The sequence below is a fragment of the Camelus dromedarius genome, chromosome 14 (genome assembly GCF_036321535.1).
Source record: "Camelus dromedarius isolate mCamDro1 chromosome 14, mCamDro1.pat, whole genome shotgun sequence".
Classification (NCBI taxonomy): Eukaryota; Metazoa; Chordata; class Mammalia; order Artiodactyla; family Camelidae; genus Camelus; species Camelus dromedarius.
The window spans coordinates 43,285,120-43,291,119 of record NC_087449.1 but is presented as its reverse complement, the minus strand read 5'-3'; the positions used below and the strand labels follow the sequence as shown (position 1 = coordinate 43,291,119).

The window sequence follows — 6,000 nt, the reverse complement described above, 5'->3', positions numbered from 1 at the left end:
AGAAAATAAACCAGTAAACACCTAAGCAAGACGATGACAGAGTGATAAATGTTATGAAGAAAACAAAACAGGGTTTAAAGGAAGTGACTACTTTAGAAGGAACAAAGACCTCTTTGTTCCATTAAAAACAAACAAACAAACAAATAAAATTATCCCCCCAAAAGAATTGAGTTATTTCAATTTAAAATTAATCAATTAAAAAAGATTAAACAAAAAAAGGACTCTTTGCACAGGCTGAACCTTGGGTGATAAAAAAGGGCACCAATTATGCAAAGATTTTAGGGAGGGGTATCCCAGGCAACCAGAACAGCTTTGCAAAGCCCTAGGATGAGAGTGAGATCAGTTTATTAAAGGAAGAGGTCTGATTTGTTGGAATCCAGTGACTAAGGGGTCTTGAGATTAGGTGTAAGCAAAGGCCAGATCGTGTAAAGCATTATGGACCATTATAAGGAGTTTATATTTTATTCTAAGTGCAAACTGGAACGGTGTGTGAGGTGACATGATATGACTTAATCTTTGACTTTGGTTTTGCTTTGGCTGCTTCATGGATTGAAAAGGTGTGGGAGCCAGAGTAGAAACGGGTGATTCAGGAGGCTAGTGCCCTTGTCCAGGTGAGCAATGGATTAAGGTAGTAATAGAAAAATGGAAGCAGAGGATGAATTCAGGATACACTATGGAGGCAGTTTGTCAGAGCTTTCTGATGGGGATGAGGGGAATGCGAGAAAGAAAAATCAGCAGTAACTACTGGATCTTTGACTTAGGTAAATGAGCAGGTGTGGAGCCTTCTTCTGAGATGGCAAAGACTGGGAGAGTAAGAGTTTTGTGGGTGGTAGGGGCAGGTATCAAGAGTTCTACGTGGGTCATTGTGAGTTTGAGACGCCTATGAGACATCCAGGTGGGGATGGGGCTGTCAAGGAGCAGCTGGATTTGAGTCTGGGGCTAGGAGGAAAGAGATGACAGCTGGAGGTGCAGATGGGATGTTAAGTCTGGATATCAGCAGTGTATGGATGGGAGGAATCAGTCAGAGAAATGTGGGAGGGAAAATGTTCTAGGCAGAGCTTAGACATCTGTAAGGTCCCTCCCATTCTGGGGATTCTGTACTATTTCCTCTGTTTGGATAGCTTTGTCTTTACCCATGCTCATGATTCATCTTCATCTTCAGTTGGACACTCGTCTGATTCCAGAGGGTCCAGAGGAACAGGATGGGATACTGGGATAAAGGAAAATAGCAGGAAAAAAAAAGCCAGTATTAAAGAGCAAGCTTTTCCATGAAGCTGGATGACTGAAAGAGTTTCCATTAGAACAAGGACCTAGAAAGACAAGGATGAAATGCCTGGTAAAATTATCCAGCCTCAAGCTTCTAGGAAGTGTTCCTTCTCTGCGCTCCCTCCCAGGGTATCCTGTACTTTCCCATCTCAGCACCAATCAGTCGAAGTATCATTGCCCTTTTGCTTGGCTATCTCCCACCTAGACTGTGAGCAGCACAAGTATGGGGCCGTGTTTGTCTAGTTCATTTGAAAAATGAATCAGCACAAAGCTTTGTGTTTGGCACCGAGTCGATGCTTAATTAGTGTTTGCTGAATGGATGGGTTAGAGAGTGAGTGTCATTCTTCTGATATGTCTGGAAGGCTGGTGGCCCAAGCAGCAGTCTGGGGGCCTGGATCAGGACTCCAAATAGGCCCATGCGTAAGAAATTGTTTTGGCGCCCCTCCAAGGAGATAATGCTGCTCGGGTGTTTGGAGTGTGATGTTCCCTACTCCCAAGGCCACAAACTTCTGGAGGCAATTAGCAGAGACCTTCCATTGGTGAAATAGGGACAGTAGAAGGGAGTACTTACCAGACCCAGAGGACATTTTAGAAGGGAATAATTTTAGTGCCTGCCCCCTGTACCACCCTGTGAATCCTCAAGGACAAAGACCTGATCGGATTCACAACTGTGTTCTCGACAGAACTCAAAACAGTCCCCAGCACATAGTATTCCTCAATAAAAAAAAAAAATTGCTGAAACGAATCAAAGCCCAGTAGCACAAGGTTACTGGCCAGCTGCCAGCTGCAAAAAGCTGGGCATGTCTCACCAGTAGCTCAATCCCAGGGTAGCACGGCTGGAGCTAGAGCCCCAGGGAGACAACAACCGAATGTCCTAAATCCTAATTCCAGAAGCTTCCGGAAGCTCCACCTTCTCACAGCCCACAGCATGAATAATTCAGGACAGGACTGGTGGTCAGATTTAGGAAGGACATTGAGGTTGGAGAAGAGGAAAACCTTTAGATGCTGTCTAGTCAGAGAGGCTGGGACTGCAGGCTTCCTAGGGGACCTGACAGCCGTCCCCCATGAGCTCTCCCCTCCGCTGACCCCATCTCCCAAGGCCCTGCCCGCAGATCCTGGTCCCTGTGGGGAGTCAGCTTCATACTTGGGCTCCCCATACTCTCAGTATCCTTTTAGCCTGTCTTCCCCCTTGGCACCCATGTTCCCCTCTAACCAGGAAAGGGCTTTTGCACTCATTTCTAAGCTGAGGATGATTCCTTTATTGCCTCTAGCCTCAAGGCATAAAGGAACTTCAAAATCAGGCTGGAGGATTTTCCTGGGCTGAGGCCTCTGCAGGCTTCTGTGGAGAAACACCCCACACAAGGACCTGCATGACTGGCCCAGGTACAGTCTATGTTACAACTGTGGACTACTGACCTTTCTCTGGAAGTCTACATGGTATCTGTAGGCCAAGGAAAAGAACCCTTGACTGAGACAAAGAATTTGGGTTCTTTGCCTTGGCTTCAGACAGTGAAGATTGATAGTTAGAGCATGAGGTTTGGAGACAAGGCTGGCTCTAACCCAAGGCTCAACACTAGTTTGCTTCATGAGCTTTAGTAAGTCATTTAATCTCTCACAGTCTCTATTTCTTTACTTGTAAAATGAAGATAATAAAGATACCTACTGCACAAGGTTACGGGGGAGGTTTTAACAAGATAATATACACAAAATACCCAGGGCATTACTTAGTCCTTCGTAGGAGTTTAGTAAATGATAATTCCTTTCCCTTATTTAATGTGGGAGAATGCATGCAAACAGAAACCTGGAAGGTTTCAGTAAGTGGAAATCATCCTTTCCCATCCCCACTGTCCCTTTCCAGGATCAGAGCTTCATTACCTTTTGCTGGGACTATTGCAGTAGTCTCTCAGCAAAACCATCTACACCCATCTTGAACCTGTCCTTAGTTTCTTTCACTCTTCTGCTTTCCACTTTCCTTGGCTGCTCATAACCATATAATTTAGACCAAATTTCTTATCTTGAGAGTCAAAGGCCTCTGTAAGTTGTTCTAACTCACATTTCTCAGTTTCCAATTTCATCCAGAAATTTAAGTATTGATCTTAATACTGCCTCTTGGGCTGCATTATGATTTATATCTAATTGTCCATCTTCACTGTTAAGTCCAGTGGAGTCAATGGGCAAGGACCATGTGTATCTTGCTCATTATGGAATCCTTAGCATTGGGCACAGGGCCTGGCATGGGGTAGATGTTCAGTGCATATTTGTTGAATGAATGAATGAACAGCATGGTGAGGATTAGGTGTGGCATGACCCAGGCGCCCAAATGGTAGCTGTTGCAGTACAGATTACTAGTGGAGTGACTTTAGGTAAATACCCTCCCTTCTCTGCACATATTCAAGGATCTGTACTAGGAGAGCATTGAAGGCAATCCTAGCTTTTATTTACTGTATTACTAAGCAGAGCATACAGAAAGAGCTCAATAAATGTTTTCTCAGTGGAAGAAGCCTCTTCCAAGCCTCTGAATGGGGCTGCTGCTGCTTAAACAAGAGTCAGTTTCTTCCTGGGGCCTGGTTCCCCTCTGACCTTTCCCCTCCGGGGAAGATGGGGCCTCCTTCTGGTCCCTCCTACGTTCAGTTCCTGAAGCCCGGCGGGTAAGTGGGCCGCCGGATGCTCTCGAGAGAAGGAGCAGGAGCCCCAGAAGCCAGGACGGAATTTGGGTTTAGGGGAAGGAGGCAAAAGGGGGTCAGGCAGTGGAACGGGCTGTCCGAGAACAGAGTCTCGGGCTGAGAGACGGCCCCCGAGCCTGGTAGAGCGACCAACCAGAGGACCCAGGGTGAGAAGCTCCAAGGGGGCGGGCCGGGTGAGCCAGGCCCGGGTCAGCGAGCGGCCGCGGGGCCGGGACAGAGAGGGCGCTGGAGCCGAGGGCGGGGAATGTGGGGGTATGAGTTGGCCCCGGGGACACGGGCGGCCGCAGGGGAGGAGCCGCCGGGGGAAAGGACCGAGAGAGAGGGCTGTGGGGCAGCGAGAGGACACCGGGTCAGTGCGGAGGGCGCGCGGAGGCGGCCGCGGGTGGGGTGCAGGGCGGGGAGCGCGCATCGGGGGGCGGGGGGCGACGTCGGCGCCGGGGGTGGGGGAGCGGGTTGGGCGGCTGCGCCGGCTCCGCTTCAGCCGCCGCCGCTAGGGCGCGGGGGGCGGGGGGCTCGGCGCCGCGAGCTCGGCCATTGTGGGAGCCGCTCCCCTCGGCTCGTCGGCGCTCCCCTCCGCTGCGCTGCCGCTCGGGGCGCGCCCCGCTGCCGCCGCCTTTGCTGCCGCCGCCGCTGCCAGTCCTCCGCCGCTCCGGTTCCCAGGGTAAGGCGCGGGGCGCGGGGCGGGCGGCAGGCTCCCTGCGCCGAGGCACGGGGTGCGAGGCGGCGGCCGGGGCGCTGTGCCTGATCGCGCGGGGTGGCCGCGCCCGAGCCCGGGGAGCTGGCGGCAGCAGGAAGGCGGGTTGACAGGCGCGGGCATCGCGGCCGTCCGGGCCTCGCACCTGCAGCCCCGGCGGCGGGCGGCGGGCAGCGACGAGTGTGTGGACCCGGGGTTCCCCTCAGCGGGTGCCGCCCGGGCCAAAGGGAGGCGTGTTCTCCGGGAAAATGGGGGCACCGAGCCCTCCTAGGCCGGTCAGGGCCGGGCGGGGAAGGTAGCTTCCCGGCTCCGGGTCTCGGTTGCTGGTCCCGGCACCGGCTCGGTCCTTGGTCGCGCGTCCGAATGGCGCGGCCCCGCTCTTTGTCAGCCGCGCGCGGCGGGCACGCGGACCCACCCGCTTCGCCCCTGGCTCCCAGCGCGCTGCTCCCCCACCGTGGAGAAGCAGGTAGGGGCGAGGGGGGAAGCCAGCCCGCCGCCTGAGAGCTCCAGGTGAGGTGCCCGTCACCCACCCGGCCTGAGACCTTCGGAGTGGGTTGGGGGCGTGGGCGCGCGCTCCCGTGAATCGGGGATTGATGGAGTGGTTCAGGTGATCGAGGGATGGGGCGAGAACCCTGAGGTCAAACAGGTGTTTGTGAGGGTCGGGAGACTGACCCAGGTAGAGCCGAGGAGGGACGGTTTCTCCGGGAGGAGGCCTTGGATGAGCGGGCCTTTGTAGTAAAATGGGCGTCTTGGGGAGGAATGGGCGGTTCTAGGATGAAGCAGGTGGTATAAGAGGAGGGGCGTTTTCCTGCCCTGGGATGACGGTAGGGATGGAAGAACGGCCTGAATTTCTCAAGGTGGAGGCAGTCATTCATGCATCTGACTTGGCTATAAGATGTGGGAGGTAGGGACCTGAAGGTGATGGAGGGGGTTACATGCTGGGATAAAGGGCAAAGCAATGCCAGGACGTGAGTCCTTTCCTTTCTGCCTTCTGGGGCTGAATTCCTTCTTGATCCTCCATGGGAAAAAGGCCCAAATGCTGCCGATAGAGGAGATGTCCTGCCCGAGGCTGCCTAGAGGCCTCCTTCACTGTTTGATGTGTCTTTTGTTATCTCTCCTCATTCCGTGCCTTTGGTGGGGATCTGCCAGTGACCTAGGAGGTGGCTCTGCCCTTTGTTACCTCCAGACTCCAGAGATTCCCAGAACCCAGAAGGAGCTGTGCCCAGAGACCCATGATGTCCAGCCATTTAGGCCCCCTCACTGTCTCTACACAGCCGTGTGTGTGTGTGTGTGTGTGTGTGTGTGTGTGTGTGTGTGTGTGTGAGCATTCCCCATAGGGAAAGTTGACAATCTCCT

The 6,000-nt window shown here is 53.1% G+C and overlaps 1 protein-coding gene across 1 annotated transcript in view; it reads left to right on the top strand.

Annotated features, from left to right (window-relative positions):
* Nucleotides 1–4,536: 4,536 nt before the first annotated feature.
* Nucleotides 4,537–6,000, top strand: part of MACF1 (microtubule actin crosslinking factor 1) — a 313,971-nt gene continuing 312,507 nt past the window's right edge. Inside the window, exon 1 of the mRNA XM_064493716.1 lies at nt 4,537–4,611. The gene's annotated coding sequence lies outside the window, so the exon portion shown is untranslated. The remainder of the gene's footprint in view (nt 4,612–6,000) is intronic.